At 41.0% G+C, this 22,685-nt stretch overlaps 1 long non-coding RNA gene across 1 annotated transcript in view; it reads left to right on the forward strand.

The window, feature by feature from the left end:
* The first annotated feature begins 5,899 nt into the window (after nucleotides 1–5,899).
* Nucleotides 5,900–22,685, forward strand: part of LOC133954609 (uncharacterized) — a 97,802-nt gene continuing 81,016 nt past the window's right edge. The window contains exons 1-2 of the long non-coding RNA XR_009920806.1: nucleotides 5,900–6,088; nucleotides 7,337–7,417. This is a non-coding gene — a long non-coding RNA (uncharacterized LOC133954609). The remainder of the gene's footprint in view (nucleotides 6,089–7,336; nucleotides 7,418–22,685) is intronic.

The raw sequence follows: 22,685 nt of genomic DNA on the forward strand, positions 1-22,685 counted from the left end.
AGACTCAACAAGCATAAAATTTAAGTGCAGCTTTTTGTGAGGATATATTTTTTTAAAACCAACATTTGTCTCACACGCTGTACCCCCTCACACAGAGCGTACTGCCAAGTAAAGCTGCCAAGGGCCATGCCAGAGCTCAGGGCTATTTAATCTAATTGTTATGATCCATAGGAGTCGACAGGACACTGAGGCCGCAATGTGTAGAGGGAGCCTCTGTGACCTGTGCTGACCTGGAGTTCACTGGCCTTAAGTAAGTCTGAGATAAAGTTACGTCCAGAGGGAGATGGGTGATATCCACTTACTAACATCGCCTTGTGGGAAATTACTGCGGTCGCCACAAGGAACGGTGACTTCAAACTCTATACAATATTAACAAAGATACGTGATCAGGAGGCTCTGGGTGTAAAATGATAGCTTGATCACGTTTGCTATCCTCGTAGAGTAATAACTGGAGATAAGTATCACTGTGCTTGGAACACAAAATGGCTGCTCTCCTTTTTCTCGCATTTAGCCGGATTATATTCTCTGTTTGTAAATTACTCCCTTTGGAGAGAGAAATTAACCCAGATCTCCATATCAAAGCGTTATGAATTGAGCCATTTTTCGCTGCCCTCCCATTCTGGTGAGAAGAGAGAGCGGAGGGAGCCCGCAGAAGTAGCATGCGGTGATATGTGGGCCATACACGGCCCCTTTCTTACAGGAGCAACACTGCAACAGAGAGAATCAGCAGCATTCTACTGAAGCGGAGAATGAGATCACTGGGCTTTTTGTGCAAGGTCAACGTCGAGGCAAGACACGTCGCGCTTAAAATTCAGTCCTATCCTCGCCGAGCACTTGAAACACACTGTGCCAGCCGGGGAACCTGCTCTGCCATTATGCAAAGAGGCGGCGGGCTTAAAGCAAATACGTAATCTTAATGAATGCTGAGCTCTGTGGAGGTGGGAGCGAGGGGAGACCAAGTCAAGTAGAAGAGGGTCAGAAACACAGGGTGAATAATCCTGTGTGTCAACAAGACACTACGAACGCTCTCTATCACAATATGTAGCCATGTTTACAGTGAGCAGAATTCAAGTTCTATGACATCACATGGTTTTCTATTGCAAAAGAAACCAGATACTATAATCTTGCTGTTTACTTTGAGAAAATGTTGATTACCTGCTCTCATAGATAGTGAAAACTTAAAACCTCCATAGATAAGAGTGTCTTATGATAAATCAACAGATGCTAATGGTACTAATATTAAATAATAATTATGTTTCTATCTGTTGGAATATGCGATTTCCCTGTTTTTTGATGCCATTACAGAGCCTGCTTACTTTGGTTATTTTGCTTGTACATTGTGACCCATGTCACTGGCCCCAACTTATCTCAGATGCATACATTTAAAACAATAGGACAGCCATTAGATGACATGTCACACAATCTAGGGGTCCTGTTCTGGCCCCGTGCCTGCTGGCTGTGTCCTTCGCTTTGCCCACTTTGGTCTGTGAGACTGCCAGGACATTGAGCCTGACACATCAGAACTGCTGCTCTCTTGGTGCCCTCTTTCATTCGCACTATCACAGAGTCAAAGCCTGTAGAGACGGAGCTGTCCAGAGGCTGAGCCCTGCTGGGTTTGACTGGGCCAAGATCCGATCAGGCCTCGAGGAGAGGGTCATCCTCGTCCCTGACTTCTACTTGCTATGATCTCTGAACCGATTCTAAAAAGGCCCCTGACTTGATTTGAGCAGACAGTCCCCCTTGAAAGCTGCCTTTGGTTTGGCTTCTGTAGCCTGGAATGGGAAGAGCAGGGTCAGGCTACACACAGGCAGGAAAGAGCTCAAGCAATGGCAGAGTGAGGGAGAGAAAAAAACCACTGAGCTGATAGCCATGCTCCAGGTGCAGATGGCACACTGTTTTATGTGTGGCCTCAATGGATTATGTCAGCCAAGCGACTGGAGGCATATATTATGGAGAGATCAACCAAAAACATTGTCAACCAAAATTCGAAGATTCATTAACAAAGGTCATTTCCATGACAGCAAATGCCTAATAAACGGCCAAGACCCTTGGAGCCACTAAGAAGACAAAAACAGATTGAAAGAAAATGTCATTTGGAACTTTTGGGAAAAAAGGTTTGTACTGTAGCTTATACAAGTTTCAAATGGAGTTTGTCTCATTCACATGACATTCAAGCAATTGAATAACCGTTAAAATTTAAATATTTGATTGAGAATTGAACCAGTCCTACTTTTTTATCAAATGGTCATATCAGCTTAGTATTAGCTTCATGATACTCCTACTTGTCCTATAGGGGGCAGTAGTGTTTGCAGTCAGTGCGCCGAGGCTCTGGCATGACCTGCCCGAGGAGCAAAGGCCGGCCGGGTCAGTGACATCTTAAAATCCTATAGTATATCTCACTACATTTAAATTTTTACATCATGTGCCATAATATTCTGAATATTGCTTCCCTCAGAGAAGCACTTTGCGAGTTGAGTTTTGAAAATAGCACTGGAAATAGAGACTATTCTTTATTAATATCATTATTATTATTTCCGCACATTGTGATGATGTGATCCACGCAGACACTGCCCCTAAGGAGCCTGGGCTGCAGCAACCCTGAAAAACCAGTCACGGTCAGAGGTCAGAGGAGGGGCAGCAAAGATCCAAGTCCCATCCTATTGTGTGACATGTTTCCTTCGCCTGCTCGCCCCAAAGGCTTAGTGTCAGTGTTAACACTTCAAACACTCAATATCTTCACAAAACACAAAGGACACAACTGCTTGCCATCCACATCATTTCTTCCAGGAACAGAGATATGGATCCTTCCCAAAGGTCACTGCCAGCTGAAGTTCCAATGATTAAGCAAGGCTTTGTTGTTTGACTTTTTTCCCGCAGGAAAATCTACTTTTAGGTGCAAATTTAGTTCATTTTTTTTCAATATTATGAAATAAAACTGAATCACATTTTATATGTCACCTTTAAATTCTGATGGGTGGGCATTTTCAGTTTGATAACAGTTTCATCATTTAAAAATGGATGATTTAAATCAAAGGTCAATGAGGAAACATATATTTTCTGGGTGGTTATTAAAAAATAAAAAAGACATAATCCTCACAGAGATTCATTTTTCACCACAAATGGTTTTTCGGATGTATAGTTTTATTGTTGCTTGTGATAAAAAGAAAAAAATACTGCAGCAAATGATTCGCGCAGTAATGATAAATATGCAGAGGGTAGATTGAGTGGGTGACTATAGCACACCTACATATGTTCCTTAAGTTTTTTTTTTCCTAGTCAGGGGTGATGGCTTTCTCAGGAACTTTCCTTGCCCGCCTTGAACCCATGAATACTATGCCTGCGAGCATTTTAGAAGCTACTTCAACAACACGCTCCTGAATCAGTCAAAAGACGGCATTGTTAGCAGCGCACAGCTGAGTCCGCCGTCTACTCCCTCACACATTCATGGAACCAGATGCACCAGCACACAGAGAGTGTTGTTGGCTACAGTCTCACAGTGCGGCATCCGATTTCAACCAGGCACAGGTGACTCAAGCATCAATCTGGTTAGCGTTCTGCTTTTAGCCCGCTGCTGCTGTTATATATATATATTCTGGGTGTAACTCAAAAAGGGATCCTCAGTTTCCTTGGGATTCCTGCTCCTGAGGTGGTGATAAAACACCTTATTTTAAGGGTCGCCGATTACTCACCTTACCCCGATGTGTGTGTGCTGATACCAATCTTAGAAAGCACAAAACCAGAGGACCCTCGTTTTCCCTCATCTTCACTCAATTTTGCATTAGCTTTCTTTTTCCCTTCTCCTGTATACTGCCGCACACTAATACAAAATATAAAGAAAATTCTCACTTCACATGTGACAGATAAATATATAAGTGTTTTGCACAGTATTAGACCTTCCGATTGCTGCACCAGGAAGAATGCACTGCAGGCAGTCTCTTGAGGGAAGGTCTCATTTTCTGCCCCCCCGCCGTGAAATATTCAGTCCGGCCTGAAATAATACGGGACTCGTTTCAAGGCTTAGCACTTTTCAAATATGCTGGCAATAATGGACAGGGCATCAAATGAAGCACAGCCTCTCTCAGTGAGGGGAGCAGAGGTTTTGAATCCACAGCCAGGGTTTCACATAACAGCATAGACAGTTGAAGTGCCGTCTACATGTATAGTGTAGTGATTCAGTATTAGTGGGATGAGCCTCTGAATTCCTGCCAATGTTTGAAATCCAGTCAAACTGCACGAGGCTTATTTGGGTTTTGGAATATAAACTTTACAAATTTATATCACAATATTATTCCTAAATGCTTTAGTTTGGATCCTGTGGAGTGCCAAATTGTATTTCCATATTTCTCCCCCCTCCTTTTTTTGCATATCATCAGGGAATCTGAATTTCATTCAGCCTTAAAAAGAAAAGAGAGGAAAATCAAGAGCGCACCATAAATGCAGAGAGATGGAGTGCAGAAGAATGTTATAGGAGGGGGCTTTGGTGAAAGGATTCAAGGATTTAACAATCCCACATCCTCTCAGCCTGTCCTTCATCTCTAATAATCAAGCTTGGCCACAGACTATCCCTCTGGATGGGAAAAAAACATGTTGCCTGTCTGCCTCTCACTCATCTTTAGACTGCCAGTCTTGGGTCTTCCTCTTGAAGTCTTCTGTCACATTTATGGCTTCAAACACTAAGCAGAGCCTTCTTTTAACTGACTGCCATGTCTTTAAAGCTGGATATCTTTTTTTGTACTGCATTAGCATGAGATGAAGGGCGTATGTGTCTGATGCAAAGGAAGCCCCGAGAAGGCTGGACCACAGACACTGTGAACTTGTTTGTTGCTTAACACCAAAGGCCAAAGACACAAACTCACCAGTTTTTAGCCCAGGTGAAATATAATGTGTAAGTCCACCGTATTCTTGTGTATTAGTTGCTACTCTAAGTGGCACTTGAGTTTTACTGTGTGTATGATTTGTGGGTCAGACTGCGATGGGTTTTCCTGAAAAAGGCCTATAAATTGGTCCATATATTTAATAATTATATAATAATAAGTTATGTGTTTGTGAGCAAAGATCTGCTTTCTTTACTGACTTACAAGTGAGGACCCTCAACAGACAAAAGACCTGTACACCGACCATGATAAGATCTTTAACTTGTTTTCAAATCTCTTCATGGTCGCACACCAGCATCCATGTCTCACATGCTGACTGTGTGAGAACCAGTACGGCTCTGCAGGTTCTCTGGTTAGAATCAGTTCACTGTACGTGCAACACAAAAACTCTATGAAACAGCTTTTAGTTTCCATTTGGTCCCTTAGCTGCTAGAGCCCTTATATACCTGAGATGCTTAAAGCTTAAAAACCTCTTCCGCCTGGTTTAGACATTATTTTATAGCATCTAATTTGATCCATCCATCAATATTAAGGGTATAGTTTTTTTTTATCCCATTTCATTCACTTATTCTTACTTACTACATTTATTCGTTTACTTTTCAATGTTCTCTAAAATACTTTTTTAAATCAACAAATCAATGGTATTACATTGTAAGCATTCTTTAAAATGAGTTTCCTATTCTTGGTTCATCAGTCAATTGTGAAGGATTTTGAACTTTATATACCAATGATGTATGAATGATTTATTGATCTACATGCTCAGTTGCAAAATAATACTCAGTGATCTGAGGCAGTGTGGAAGAGAAGTGAGCCCAGTGAAGAACAGTGTATGTGTGTGTGTGTGTGTCTAAAGGGATGGATGATTCACCATGTTTTCTCACATTCAAAGTTTAGTCTTTGAAAAAAACTAAACAAAACAAATAAAAAGAATAAAACATTCTTTAAAAAGTTTGTGGTTTGGAAGCCACACACACATGCACACGCACACGCGCGCACACACAGTGCACGGGTTGGCGGGAGCTCCAGGTACCGGAGCGGCCACTGAGCGGCGCCGCAGCCCGCAACTTCCACCGCCTGACATCCGCCGCTTCCTCCCCGCTGCACGCTGCAGGCCAACCCGCTGCCTCGCCGCCCGGGTCGGGTTACAGCCACCAGGCCAGCCTCCCTCCGCCCTCCCCGACTGAAGCCCGACTTCTGGGGAGATAGTATTACAGGTAGGTGCGAGCCACGGGCCGTGTCACTATCGATGGACAGACGAAGCGTTGAAAAACAAGACCGTGACCCAGAAGTTCTCGCTTTAATCGGGTCACCGTGCTCGTTTTCAGCGCCGAGTGATAATGGCACCACCTCGTTGTCCTTAGCATTTGAAGTCCACTCACCACAACCTGTAGCTCCCTTTTTATGTATTATTATTATTATTACTGGGGAAGAGGCAGCGAGAAGTGTCCAGCTGGACGCCTTGTCTTTCCCCCTGTTGGTGCCTTTGTGTGTTATGAGCTGTGTCCACCTGCTGATCGCTGCTTTTAATCCAGGTGAAGGTCACTTTAACCCCTTAATGAGCTGCTGTGAGGGGCTGCACGAGCAGGCCTCCAATCCTGGATGAAGATACATACATGTGAAGCTGGAATTCCCTTTAATCTAATGCACATTCAATATGAGTGCAGGGTCATGTAGAGAAACAAGAATGGATTCATTGCCCAGTAAATGTAACCACTTGTTTTGTTTATATATAAGTGGGTGTTTTCCTGATAACCCCCAAAAATGCATTTATTAAAAAAAAATCTAAACTGCAGAACTGACGACATGATTCAGATCCTCTCTACGCTGCTGCCATGTGCTGCAGGATTCCAGTCAAGTGAGGGGCTGCAGTGAAAACAGGGCCAAGTCTTTTCTTTATGGTGCACAGGGGAAACGGCCTGTAAAGACCCAGCGAGCTTGCCGAGCGCGGAAATAAAAAACGCAGAGTTGCGAGCGGAAATTTCTCTGAAACAGTCCGAACACAAAGTCCCCCCCCCCCCCATCCCTTGCTCCTTCAGGGTTTTGCTGAGGGTTCCGCAGAGAAAGCCCGATGCAAAGTGGGCCTACAGCCAACTGGGATGGATTCTAGGGTGGAACCTAAACAGATGGGAGATGGTAAAAAAGGTGAACACAAGGTCAATCTGAGCTTCAGTGATAAAGCTGTGGGCAGTGCTCATAGCAGTGTTTTAAAAGTTGACTTAAGAAAAACAGATTGTGTGGTCAGAATAAACTCTTAAGACCATATTGGTCCATTTTTTTCCTCCCGAGCTCCTTTTGTCTAGATTGCCACAGGCACAAGCAGCAGACACCAAATGGTCAAAAAATTGTTATCATTATGTTTGTCTGGAAATCAGCAGAATGGGGGTGTTGATTTCCAGCGGGTGGGCTTTTCCTTTGTCCCCCTTCTTCTGTTTTGTTCTAACCCAGATTTTCACGTTGAACAGGCTCACAGCTGATCCACCCGCTGGTACACCATTGAGACAGGGGAGGTTAAAGCACTCTGAACGCATGGAACCATATTGCAGGTAATTAATATGTCGGCACCGTGATGAACTTCGTCAATGCATCTATCACCGCACTTAACTTGAAACTGGAGCGGCGCATGTGGGATGCAGCGGAGAGCAGCAGACGGAGAGTACATTTGTCCATTAGTAAACACTTCATAGTGTGTGTTGTGATTGGGGAGGTAGTGGGGATCCTCTGTCCAGTCGCAGTCATTTTCGCCCATCACCTCCTCATCGCTGTAAAAACACTTGCTGTGGTTTGCTAGATTAACAGAGAGCCCCCTAATGGATGAATTACACCGAGCCAAACATCTATTTTTCACCTGTGCTCTGCCATTATTCTCTGTCCCCTATCCACTCCATTGGAAGTCACTTACTCTCCTTCCAATGAGTTATCATTGACTGCCATTTAGACGTTCTGGAGCAATTTGTCTTACTGAGGCCATGCGCCGGCCTCATTGCGAAAGAACAATCATTCTCCCCCCAATATATAAAACATTCATGGGGAAAAGGAAGGGAAAATGCTCCACAAACAGATAGCAGAGAGTGGCTAATAGATACTATAAAGGTGACAGACAAGGAAAATAATGTAGTAGATTACTGGGGCTGCAGGAACAAGCCTGCACAACCAGTACAAAAGCTTCAGGGACTCTACTGCAGGAGGGGGGGTGGGGGAATCCTTCACCAGACAAATGTGTTAAATGGGTTGTATGGCTGCTAGTGGTGGTGGTAATTGCTGTTGTTGCAAACAAAGTCTCAATTTAAATTTAAATTCTAAATGTTTAAACTGCCATCACAGTTTGTCTTTGACTAATATTGTTCGGATTTGATATTATTGGCTTTGGATTTTCATTTGAACATTTTGTAGGCCTTTTTTTTCTCTGTCATCTTTTTGGTTGGTGGTTCTTTGGCTGTAAGCTCCTTATGGATCGTCTTCAAGGTCATTGCTTCCGTCTGTGTTCTAAAGCTTTAGATCATTTGTTTCTATGTAAAGAGTCACACTTTTACATTTTTAACCTGTAGGTCATTGTCATCTAACCATGTGGTAGTCCAAATTCTGCACCAAACCAATGGAAATAATATCCAATGAATAGAATAGAATATAGAATATTACATAGGACTGGCAAGGCATTAGAGCTATATGGCTTAATGGCTTTTTTTTGCCTTTGCTACTTTCATTTGGACATTATTTGTACCTCTAATATAGAATATTCTAGCTGCTGATTATTCTGATATGATTCGGTGCGGCACAGCTCTCATGTAGGCAACCTCATATTTCTTCTTCTTTATTGCTTAGCACAGTCCAGTATACGTCCTACTCGGTCCCAGCAGAAAGGGTTAATCACATTCTTAACTGAGTGTTTTGTTAGATTAGTCCTCCTCCAACTGCTTAACACAATGACAAATAACCATTATTCTTTTTCTAGCACTGATAATCAGGACAACTTAAACATTTCTCACCAGCTCAAGTGAAACCATTAATCCTCGGCGATACCGCTGATAAGTGGTGACTTTGGAGTAATGGCCCTGTCACCTTAAAAAAAAAGAGACAGAAAATGTGTACAATTAATACAAGATGCCTATTATATTTTGTGCATCCCACGTCTTTGTGTCATCTGGCAGCATCTGTCAGTGGTAATGGACTAAATAATGGACCGAGTTTTTGTTCCTGATATATGTTCATCTGCTACAAAGTGAACATTATTAGTTAAAATGCTTACAGGCTGTGGGAGGGAGGAGATGGGCAGGAGAGAAAAAAATGTAAGCATAAATGTGAATATATATATATATATATATATATATGTCAGTTTTATTGTAGTTTGGCTGATAAGGAAGATTTGTATAGAGAAGGTGATAACGAGCGTTCAAGGCTGCTCCACTTGCACCCATGCACATATGGTATTTTCCCCTTTCGTTGTACTGTGATATACTTTGAGTAAAATCGACCATGCAGTATTTTTGTTTCATGCTCATCAATATTTATTCCAGTTAATTTCAACTCTTCAGCTGCAAATATATGTCAATTGATCAGTGGACAGAAAATAGAATAAATGATTAATTGTTCAAGTTAATTTCCCAGGAAAAATGTTCAACACTTGATGGTTTCAGCTTCTAAAATATTCCAACATGCTGTGTCGACCATCTTAATCTATATAAAAAAGTGACTATTTGGGTTTGGAATTGTTGTCTGGACCAATCAAGTCGTTCCATAATGTCCCCTCGTGCTCCTGGAGGTCGCAGTTGACGAGCTTCATGAAAACCGTGGGCAGGTTAATGGTTAATGAAGATATGTTTAGCCTCAGCCCTGTTTGCCTTCTCTCTGCGTCACACTCAGCACATCGTATTGCATGTTGGTCCCATGAAGCCTCTCAGACACAGTAAACCTGAATAGCTCCAGATGGCATTTAAGGTGAGTGTTGTAAACCCCAACTGATAGGCCCGCGAGCATAATGGTGCTGTGTTCAGCTACATGCAAACAGGCCACTGATAATGTGTCCGATACCACACTCAACTGAGCAGAAGTAGGGGAAGGCGTTGATTCACTCATATTTTAAGTATCATCAAACATAAAGTATATGTTGTGCCATGTTCTGCTTTTCCATGTCCTTCAGTTGCAGCCATTTTCACTGCATTGTGTGTGTGTGTGTGTGTGTGTTGTTGTTGTGATGCAACAATCGCACTGTATGAACCATCGTGCACCTCTTGGACCTAAACATGTTGATAGTTTTTTAAAATATGCTAAACGCTTACAGTAGCGCTAACCACCGGTGCCACAAGGAAACATGTAAGAGCCTGATTGAAATTGCCTCAATTTGATCATATTCTCCATCACATGTTCTTTGTCACATGTTCCCGTCAGGTGTTGATGTAGCTGCCGGGAGGTGTTGCATTAAAACTGCCAGGATGATGATAAACACACTTAATTGAGTTTGTGATTGAATCTGATTTTAGATCATTTGCTCATTTCCATTTTACGGCTTCCGGTATCTTGACATCACAGGGAAAAGCAGAAGTATTAATTGTACTGTACATTGGGACAGGTTACATTGATAGCCTTATTGTCAATGTGGTGATTGACAATGTTGGACTCTTTTGGAGTTAATGGATTTATTATTAGAATAAGATGTGAACATGCTCCGGTAATTGCTCAGAGATGATCAAGATGAGGGAATATGTTCAAGTTTCTGCCTCATTTTTTTTTCTTGATTCATCAAAAACATATACTCAAATAGTCGCTGAGAGTAGAACGAGCTAGTTGAATACTTCCACTTAAGACACACCATCATGGATAAAGCAGATGGTGTGAAAATGTGTTTGCCGCCTGATGTATTCTTCATATGTTATGAAATACAAATTATAATGGGGGGAAAAAATTATTATCCAAACATTAATCTTAAATTTGTTTTAATTATAGGTGTCAATATGTTTTCTGGTTTTACAATAAACACTACTTTTAGTATAGTATAGAGCGGGTGTATATTACGTATAGTACTTATATTTACTCATACTGCACGACTAGAAATGTCAAAATATATAGTAGAATTTTGGTTTGGGAAAAATGTTGGTTGTGAAGGTGCCCATCGGTGACAAAAGAACTGATTTTACTTTCCAAGTGGAGCGTTCGTTTGTATCTGTTATTGAACATAAAGTTTCTCATCCCACATGCGAACCCCCCCCCCATTCTCTGGCAGCAGCACAGTCCCATGCAGGCACTTGATACTTAGTATTTCAATGGCCGTAGCTCTGTTTTGATCAAAAGGCTTCAGGGGCCTAAGTTTCAAATCCCTCAAAGCCCATTTTGGCGACTCTTTGTTTAGCCCATTGGCATTCTGACCCCATGCTTCTCAGACTTTGAACTCAAAGCTCGGAAAAGCCGTATCGCTTCTTTAAACACATTATCAGTGGGCTAGGTTTTAAGAATATCACTAATCATCTTAAGGTTTTAGTGCAGTGTGGCAGTGTCGTTTAAGCCTTGGGCCCCATTTGCTCGCACCGGCACTGTAAGACACTTTCTGTGAAATATAGGATCAGTAAATGGCAGCAAGTGGACTGTAACTTTATGCTTTTTCCGATTAAAGCATCTCAAAGCAACACTTTGCTGTAATTCACTGTTGAACTTATACATTTAATCAAACAAATTCTTTTAAAAACCTGTAATGTTGGAGTTATACCAAGGTCGGTGCAAGTTTGTGGGAAAGATAGCACTTTAAATAAGTGTGATGCAGCTAATATCTGTGAGGTGTAGCTTGACTTCTTGTAGTATCCTTCCCCAACCTTTTAATACAGAAATCTCAATATCTATTAACTTTAATTTATTTTATTAAACTCTGAATATCATCCAACAGCCTTCAAAGTGCACCATTGGATCTCTGGCCTGCCCAGCCATGAACAGGTTGTCACTCATAGTTTTCTCTTGTCTCATTCTCAGTCTCCAAACTGAATATTTCCATACCACTAAAACTGGATTCACTGAAATGGCTACGCTGGCGTTAATCAATAACTTAACATTTTGCCTACTCCGTGTGCCAGGTTAAAACTTCCTCCTACACATCAGAGAACTTGGCATGAAGTTTACTGTCAACTGTTAATGCTGCAGTTTAATAAATAATTTATCAATTACTGTCAAGAAATTGGCATGGGCTGCATACCTTCTGAGAGGGCGATGCTGCACATGCATATTATACAAAGATTATACAAAGTGGAAATGAGGAGGTCAGATTTCTGTATTACCTGCTTGATGGTAAGCGTTGCATAATAAATGCTTTACCCAAGTTTTGAAACATGTCAGTCAAGCTTGGTGATTGTTTTACTTCGGTTTTTGCAGAACAAATTTCTCATTTATTTTGTAGCGTTTGTCTCAGTTGACCCAGTAGATGTTTGTGTTTTCTCTCAGTATTGTAATTCCAAGCAGCAAACCCACTCACAGCATCGGTAGAAAAGATATCTTATCACAAATTTCACATATAAATGCAAAGTTTGACATGATTAGTAGGATCAGTCTGAATTTTGACAATGTTTAGCAGTTTTATGTTAATGAGCACACGCTGTATTGTTTTGTTGAGGTCCATCGTCTTTGTCTGAACTCAACTGTTGTAAAGCGCTTTGTTTAGGCTGGTGACAATCTGGAGTGTTCCTGAACAGGTTGAACACAATCAGAACAAACAACCCATACGTCAGAAGCTTCTACTTCATCCTATTGAAAACTATATACAACCTGTAGTGCCGTATTTAGTAGTTGTTGCTGATGAATACATTACGAATCAAATGTAATAAAAATTGGATGTGACCACAGAGAGCCATCTTTTGTGCATCGTCTCCAAAATGAGGGTTAGTGTGTGTGTGTGTGCACATGTGATTGCAGGAAAGTCTGTTTGTCCCCCTTTGCTCCTCTCACACCTCCTCGGTCTCATCAGCCCCCGTGATTAAGTTTTGGCACCTTGAATCGCATTGTCTTCTTCTGGAAATATTCCGTCTGCATTGCTGCCAGTCTAAGTGGAGACAAAGATAAAGGAGGAGAAGGTAAAAAACACACACCCTGTTGTGTGAATCTTTCCACAAGGCCTTGAACCCTGCCATTCATCCCTTTCACTTCATCAGCTGAGTCTAATTGCCAGAGAGGACAGGATACCCAGGGCCCAATTGTTCCTTATCCTCTTTGGAGCCTCTGAGGCATGAAAAGCGAAAAGGCCTGCTTTTGATCTTTTTTTTTGTTAGTTTTTTCTTTTTTTCCTATCATCCCCTACTATCTTTTCCCTTAAAGTGAGACACTCCATTCACATTGTGCCCCCCTCTTCATCCACGCAAAATAATTATCAAGCTCTGCTTCATCAAATAATGGTGGATATCGGAGGTCATAATGGGCAGGGCCAGAGGTCCGCAGGGGTGGCCCCGGGACGTGGTGGAGATCCCAACTCGTCTTAGAGGCATGCTCCTTAGCTGGGGCTACCTTTATATACCTTGACCCCGGTTTTCGTTTGCCTGTCCTAATGAGACCCTCTCATGCAGCCAATGCAATAGAGGTCTTGCAATGGCAGGGTTGGGAGGCCAAAGTACAATGAGACACAGGGCTGTGCTCAGACAAGGGCGCATCTGTGCCATCTTATTAAGCCTTGGAAAAGAGCTCATGCGTCTCAGCGTCCCATAGGCGCTGGGAGCACATCTATTGACACCTACTTGTCCTTTGCGGTCAACACCTTTCTGTGAGGAAGCGAGGACACCCAAGTTCTCGTTAGAAGTAGTTCTTGGCGGAGTATTTAGCGAGGCAAAGTGTTTAACTCGCTTCGGGTGGCCATGTGGTGTGGAGATAAAGAATGAAGTTTTATAATGATAAAAAATTCCTTGGAACTATAGAGAAATGACGGAGGAGTGTCAAAGACCAGTTTGTCAAAAGCAAATAGTCCTGGTATTAAAAGAACAGAGGGCACCGGAGTCTTTGTTCATGCTTACTTCACCAGTTAATTTTAAAATAGGTTCAAAGGCATGCTTTAGATTATTGTTAATCACATTTTAATTACCTTTAGTTAACAGGGTTTTTTTTGTTTTGTTTTGCCTTGTCATGCACTTTTCCATCGTTTAACGTCCAGAAATTTGTAAAATTTGAAAGAATAAAATGTAAGCTCAACCTCAATTTGAAAAAATGGTATGTAAACCTAGCCAACCTAACCACGTGTCTAAGTAACTGACTGAACGGACAGCAGGATATACTATAACGGTAACGAAATGACAAACAAAAACACATGTAGGCAAACAAAACCTTTAAGCAATCATGTTAAGCACGCCTAACATCTGAGAACTGTGTGAGAACAAAGCAGGGCTCCTGTCAGCGCATCGATCCGCTCCTGAAGGCACGCACATCCATAGCTCTCTGATTGCTCCCTGCCTCTCGCGTCTCTCTCTCCCCCGCGCCTCTAACTCTCTGCTCTGGCTCCTCTCTGAAAATGTACTTATCGATCTGGCCTACTTCCTTGGAGTTAACTCGCTGATAAAAACCTGTCCAAGGGCTTCCAGTGGCCTGAGAGAGTTTGAAAGGCTGGTAAGAAGGCAAGGTGATTAAAAAACACTTGTCACAATTAGTTTTTGTCCTAATTAGAAGTTTGTCAACCTCTAAACTCTAGTTTTGACATTTCCAACATTTTATTATCTGACCATGGAATGAGGATTTTACCCTATGCACCTTTGCAGTAATATTTATATATATATATGTGCAAATACTGTCTTATGTGATTTACCTACAGACAGAGTAGTCTGATAAGTCATTACGTAGTCTTGAATGATTGTTGGAATTTTCAAAGATAAAAGAGTAGTATATTTTTCATTTGTTCACTTTCTTGCTATTTATAGCTCACACCATGGGGCTTCAACTAAACAGAACTTAATGAAAACAATATGGCTGTGCAGTTAAATAATGTTAATCATCATTACAATATAACATTCATCAATAGCAATATAACAAATGCACAAAATATATTGCTTATGGAATATGTAAGAATGTGTAAGCACTGTGAGGATTTGTAAAATGTTTTGCAGTTTACCACGTGGTCATCATTCTCTGCCTATAAACAAGAGTTTCAAACCACAACCTTCACTTGAGAGTACAAATCTGACTTTTAACAAAATTACATTTATTGTGATAATTATTGATATTGACTGATATGAAATGGACTAATCTGGTCATATTGCCTAGTCTAGGTTTATATTGAACAATAATTATGAGATTATTGAGCAGAACATTCGATTGTAGTGATGTAAAGAGTCTTTTTCATTCCTTCATTTGTATTTGCAGCTGAGTTAGTATCACATAATCCAGTGCATCTACACTTTTTACTTAAAAAGTGCCCAATTGTTAAGATACATTGTTTGTAATATCAAACCGGTGGAATTTTGTGAGACGAATTTCTCCGTTGAATTCAGCCAGCTGGTGAAATTAGCAGTTGCATTTGATTCAGTGAGGACTTTCGTTGTCATCATTGCTGTGTATAAGTCATCTGTGATCACATTGAATAGAAATAAGAAATGACAAATTGTTAAAGAGCGATAACTATTGTAATATTGCTCTTGTTCGTTGTGCTGTAGACTCAAAAATAATCATTAGTTCCTCATTATCGTCCACAAGAACACTGGCACCAAGATATCAAAAATAAGTGTTTCCTAAAAAAAAAGTGACTCATGTTTTGTGTGTAATCGTGTCTCCGGAGTGTGATTACATTGTATGTCAGTTTGTGTATATTTTTGCAAGTGTGTTGTGCTGTCATGCTTGTAGCATTCCATGTGGGAGGGTCTGTTGATAAGTAAGCCATCTGTAGTGTTCTGCCGAACGACATGTTGTAAAGTGAGATTTGAGAGTGTGGAGAGACTTGACTTGACAAATCTTGGCACATAATGAGACAGAAGGGAGTAAAGGCTGAAGTCTGTCCAGAGATAAACAATTAGATTTGTCCCTGAGGTAAAGGCCAGGCAATGCAAGGACTCGCGGACTAACAAAATCAATATGGCTTCCAGTAAGAACACTCAGGGGGTAGAGTGATCAAGAGGTTATCATTCAGTTCTCAGATTTGGACGAGTACCCACAACGAGGAATTATATCGTCAGTGTGATTACCAGCTTGAAAGCTCCTTGTCAGTGTTGTATACGTTTGGAAGTATACATCTGCTATTCAATTATCTGTCAGATACAGTCGGTCTAATTAAGACACGAGGATGCGGATCAACAGGAACATTGAACTACTGTAGTCGAGCCAGTTTTCTTCAGCAGCCAATTGTGCGGGAGATCATAAAGGAGACAGCATTTGGGAATGATACTTTCACACCCCCCGAATAAAACCAACATGGATCGTGAGCCATTGACAGCGTGGGCAGCCCCCTCGCTTGCATCCCCTCTGAGGCCCTGCCTAGACTTGCAGGTCTTATCTCACATCTCACCACTGTTCCCTGCAGGCCCCACAAGGGTAGCACTGCCAGGGCATGGGGGGTTGGACTGCTGGGGGCGGGGGTTTGTCCCGAGCTGTGCTTTCACCGGCTTTAAAGAAGACAATAATAAGAGAGGGTGAATAGTTTTGGGGTGGGAGAGGGGACCATCACAACTTGTGTGCGACTGCTGTTAGGCAGGCACGTCTCCTCTGAGACACTTAGTCACTGACCATAAAGGTGTGAGTCTGAGCCGCGGCCAGCCTGTCGCCTCATCTCCATGGAGACGGCGACGTGGCACCCCGGCGGACTTGTCTCTGCTGTGGCCCGGAGCAGCAAGAGCACTCGGGGATGTGACCTGACCATCACCTGGGCTCCAGGGGCCCAGGAGGCACTGCTCTGATGACCTTCAACAACCTGCCAGTCTGTCATCTCGGCCTGGGGAATAACACAGAAAAGCCAGCGAGGGATTCGTGTAGAGACATTGTTTACTGGGTCATCTTGTCTTCAGAGGAGGCTCTCTGTGAACTATAGGGAAAGAAATACTTTTCACGGCAGGATTTAATATTTGTTTATATCCTTTGCCTGTGTTACCCTTTCATGTCAAGATCATATAGACTTTACTATACATTTTCACTTTCTGATTGGTTCTATTTATAATGGTATAGTGTATATATATTCTTAATTATCTTGACATGAAAGTTTATAAAGGGAATTTTCAGTATTTTCAGATTGGTTTGTCGTAGTCACACATTGGCTTAGGGTTACACAAAGAATAAATAATATTAACATAATTGACATTAACTGGTTGTTGTACTTGTTGTGACTTACTTTTAGCTGTCAATATTTATACTGTAAAAGAAATGTATTGAATTTAACACTGTTGAACCTTTTATGATTATAGATTTATGCTGCTCACTATCATACAAATCCTCCAAATACTTAATAATGTGCAACATATATTGGTGTCTCACTGGACTAAATCTTACAATTACATTTTCATTTATTTTCTTAATCATAATTAATTAAAGATGCCCATCATCATTTTCTAAAGCTTGAGGTGAAATTTGTTATTTCTGTTTTATTTGACCAGCTGTTCATAACCCAATAATATTTAAATGTGTAAAAAAGACATCTAGCACATCTTCAAAAATGTTTGATCAACTATCAGAAATGCTGCCAATTGATTTTCTATTCATTGACAATCTGAGTAGTACTCACCATCAGCCCACAGAACTAACCATATCAAACAAAGGCTTCTTTTAAGAGATGCTTTTAGTGACCGACATTTAGAAAAGTGACCATTGTTATCTTTTATTTACCCTATTGTACTAATGTTTTGTTTTTTCTGTCTGAGTCTCAGCTAAGACTGAGCAATAAAACTATATCAATAATTCAATATAATTTTCATCAATGGCAACAAAAAGAAGTCCAATATGTTTTTCCCTTTATCAAGTGTTATTTGCGAAAAAGCCAAGTTTAAACCCGAAACATTCACCCAGGAGCAAAAGACAGACTTTACAGATAAATAATTATATCATGATAATTATCAACATTGACTGATATGGACATTTTATCTTGATATCATTTTTGGCCATGTCGCCTAGCCCTAGTCTCAGCTGCGCCAGAATATCACAGGTTTTCAAGGTTTTTTTTTTTGGCTTATAAAGTTAAAAAGAAACAAAGAAAAGCAGAATGCAAATTAAAGAAAGCTGTCATCTGCTGCTCCAGGGGCGTGGACACAACAGAGGTAAAAAAGAAACCTCAACGAGATTAACTACATAATCAGCAACATCAGAGTAATTCCCGTATAATCTTATAGACCATTGTTTGGTATCACAGGGATAAATGATTGCCAAATGATCTCAAATCTTCTGCATTCGAGTGTAAAGCAGCACCATCCAAACCATTCCCTTGAGACCCTCGTGTTGCATTATCTGAAAAAAAGAAAAAACCCAATGCATGAGATTTGGTGGAAAAATCTGTGCTTTCTTCCTTTCAGCCAATAAGAAAGGGGATTTTGAATGGAGTGGTGATTCTCTATGCAGAGCAGAGACGCGACACCTTCCAGACAGTGAGAGATGCCGAGCCCTAATAATACAGAGCTGTACAATGGTTCTGACAGGCGAGCATTAAAGCAATCAGGGTCCCAGGCATTCCAAATCTCTTTACCGCCCACCCTCTAACAGACTGAGAGATGGGCGGCTGACCTGTGAGCTGTCAATCATGGGGGATACCTGCTGGAGCCTGATCAGGGAGTGCTGAGGGCACCAGTCCATCAGATCTGTTTTCACACTCCAGACACTAACATTGCAAGCATAACCACAGACACAAAAAAGCCCCACCGCCTCGCTCTTAATTAGGAGATTGTGTGTGTGTGTGTGTGTGTGTGTGTGTGTGTGTGTGTGTGTGTGTGTGTGTGTGTGTGTGTGTGTGTGTGTGTGTGTGTGTGTGTGTGTGTGTGTGTGTGTGTGTGTGTGTGTGTGTGTGTGTGTGTGTGTGTGTGTGTGTGTGTGTGTGTGTGTGTGTGTGTGTGTGTGTGTGTGTGTGTGTGTGTGTGTGTGTGTTGGTTGTTTGGGAGGGGGGGGTTGGTGGACTTGTTTGGTTTAAAAGGGTATGTGAGTGTCTTAGATATAGGGGGGGTAGTAAGTGGAATCCCAGTGAGACAGAGAATAACCTTTTCTCTTGATTTAGGATTCAGGCATTGATCTGTCACACTGTTTTGTACAAGCAAGAGCTCTTTCAGCATTGCTTCTCAGTGTGTGTAGCTTCTCAGTGTGAGAGTGTGTGTGTGTGTGTGTGTGAGAGTGATGGACTTGTTCATTAGCTGTCTGTAGCCCATTCCAGCAAATAGATGACCATAATACTGCGGTTAGTTAATGGCTTTCTGGTGTTTCCTCTAGAGTCTCCCTGTCTGAGGGCTGACTGCTAAACCTCCTCCATGGTTTTTTCCTCCTTCTTCCAAGTGGGGAGTCTTCTGTTCCTCTGCCTAACTCAGACAATTGGCTTCATCCAGTGGCCAAGTCTGTGAGCAGTCTGGCCGCATGGACCCACATTAGAGAACTAAAAGCTTCATCACAAAAAACATGCTGATCTGACATTCTGTCCCAGGGATGACTGGAATCATATTGGTTCTCCGCAGTTGAAGACCAGTCTGTGACAGGAAATTACCTCACGAGGAGGAGTCATGTCGTTCTGTTCTGTGGTTCATCTTACATTTGTTTGAATAAAAAAAATGGCATTTTAGATTTAGTATTCAATACAGTATTTGTCAATATTCAACTTCATATGATATTCAGATCAATAAGTCGAAGCAAACCTTAAGAGAGCAATTCAAACCTTTGACTTAACAAAAATATACCCTGGCTCTTAACATAGTCATCAACAGTGATAGTGTGAAAGTGTCCCATGTCCCAACCTTCCAGCAAGTTAAGTGAAAGTACTTGTTGGGTAATTCTGTAGACAAACAAACAACTGACCAATAGACAGGGGCAAAAAAGTAAACACTTTGATACAGGTAATACCAGTAATTTCAGTGTGGTCTTGGATATTTTATATATTTTGTAGTATTATTGGAATCACTGAATTTTGTTTAAGACCCGGTGAACGTATAATATCAAAGTGCTTTCTGATTTTCTATTTAGGATTTTAACGCCTTTCACGTGTCCGTTAAAAACACAAAGCTATGGAAGGAATTGTTGTGGCTATTTAGTGGCATTTACAGAAGCCAACAGTAATAAAAAATGTGTCCCACCCTTACGCTAGAGACCCTATCAGCTCAATATATAAAGCCATAAAGATAGCATAAAAATAGATATATTTATATAAAGAGGGATAGATAAAAGGACTCTTGATTTGTGTATGTAGAGGAGAGGCTGCCTCTCCTAACAGAACCTGAAGCCATGTGAGTGGGCTCCACAGTGTGCACAGCTCTTTAGTGCTCTCCATTTATTCAGAAGTAAAGAACCAGCCATTGATTAAGCTTCTGAATACCATATGAAATATTCATTAACATTTCTGCATTGTCCTCTTTATAGAACTCTCCAAATTAGCATTACAAAATGCATGTAATATCAAGTCACAATATTACAGAGCCAGAATCACAATGCACCCTGAAATGGAACCTGTGTTTATAGCTTCTATAAGTAAGATGTTCACCAGCAATGCTGTTCTCTCCTTGTGTGTCCTGCTCTGTCAGAATAGTACAAAGAATATAATGTTTTACTCTTTGTCAAAATTGTTTTTAGAAAGTATTGTGTAAAATATTGTGTAGGCTGGTGCTGATGAACTTCATTTCATTATACAGAAAGTATAATATTTTGTTCAATCTATTTCCCTGTAATAATAAAGAAAAATATATAAAAGTGCCAGCATGGGTTTCCCTTATAGCCCAATAATAACTGTTTTTATTCAGTTGAGAAAATAACCTTTGAGCTTTTCCACACTCATACACATGCTTCCTGGAGCTGAACTGAAAAACTATGCAGACGTGAGTCATGGCTTGGCCACTGATCACGATCATCTTTCCAACCATTTACAAACTGCATCAAATTATACAGAGTTAAAAATTATACAGAGTTAAAAACACACACCCTGATTTACTTTCTGAATCTTGCAGTAATTTCTCAGTAAGGTATTTTTATTCTCCATTAACCAAACCTAGACATATTTCTCTACCGATACCTTCGACCAACCTGCAGCTCCATTTTGCAATGTTACCTCTTCAACTCCTCTAAAACAGACAGAGTGCTAACATGTGTTACGTTAGTCATTCCGCGGAGACTACGTGCACAACTGACCGAAACAAAGAAATTGCAGAGGCGGCAAAACAAGTTTAAACTGGTCATGATGGGCCAGCAAGGGTTATCGTATGGGAACGGCTGATTTCAGCACTTTCTTTTGTGTTCTTTTGTTTTGTTTGTGAACTCAACTTGATACAAACACCATTCAATCAGAGGAAACAATAAGTTCTGAATCCCTTCTTAACTAAAGTTACATAAACACAAATAAATTAACTCTGTAGGGAAGGGCATTTTCCAGTGTTAACTCTTGAAAAGCGTCGATTATGGTATTAAAATCGGATATATTTACGTTACTGATATCTAAAAAAAAATGACATGTAATGTAATGTATTGTTCTGTGCCATTATCTATTCTAGGTTTATAAAGTTTTAACTCTGACTTTCTCAATCATTTCATATAACCTTAAGGGATTTGCCTCGTTCCAGAGAGCTAAATGTATATTGAATGTGACTGCATGTGTGTGGTGGTTATATGTGTGACTGGGAAGGATTCTCCTTCTGACTGGTTGTAAAAAATGAGAGCCCTGAAATCCTAAAATCTTGCCCATCGTTTTGCAGGCTTATGGTTTAGCTCTTTTATGTACAGAACGTAAACGACCAAAGATAGAAGATGAAAGAAGTCTGTGCTTTAGGCTTGATTTTAACCCCGACCATATTTGACAATGACTGATGACTTTTGCAGACGTCTACTTAAACAATACTTCAGTGGTTTCCCTGCATCTGGGAAACCAGATCACCTCTTGGTCCAGTGGCCTCAAGTCTCCGGTCCAAAGACAGACTCGTCTTGTTTCTTCCAGATCTCTCTGATATCATCCTTTACTGAGAACATAGATGTGATCATCTGCAGCTGGAAGAGCAGCCCATGTGCATTTTCCATCACTCTTAGCTGTTCTTGGGTTTACTGGACCATTCACAACCTGACATCACAGCGGAGTTTGTTTTTTTCCTCCCGCGTTCCTGTCCACTGACAGCCATATTCCTAAAACACATTGGGTCTTAAAGTTTTTATACCGTGTTCCACTATTTGACTTGGATGCATTTGATGGTTTTACCTGATGGTTGGGTTTACTGCCAATATGGTTCATCGCATAATGATCACTTATCTGTGAAGGTTCTCACTCATCCAAGTCCGGGTATCTTCAGGAGTTTTACATGTGCTCGTAGACAACTGGACTTGCTCGAGTATCTTGAAGAGATTTCTGAAGAAATAAAGGGATAATGATCACTTCTTCTTTAACAGTAACTTTGTTAGACATCCACTGGCTAGAATTTGTTGGAATAATTCCACGAGTAAGTGGACACAGGGATCACCATTATCTTTGAAATGTGCTGCACCATCGCTGTATTTAACTACATTGACTAAAGCATCAAGTCGGTTGTGAAGAGGATTTGTTCTGTCTCACACATGAGCTGTGATGGCCCCAGTGGAGTCAGAACGCTTTTCCAAATATTAGACATGTCCAAAACTAAGTCTTTGTCAAGAAAGATGATGCTCTAATTGCTGTGGGTGCCGTATTGTTAGAGTCTCCATGGAACTTTTGTTCATTTTTCCATTTTTCATCCTCAACATGAACACACAACAAAA

This window comes from Platichthys flesus, chromosome 6 (genome assembly GCF_949316205.1).
Source record: "Platichthys flesus chromosome 6, fPlaFle2.1, whole genome shotgun sequence".
NCBI classification, from domain to species: Eukaryota; Metazoa; Chordata; class Actinopteri; order Pleuronectiformes; family Pleuronectidae; genus Platichthys; species Platichthys flesus.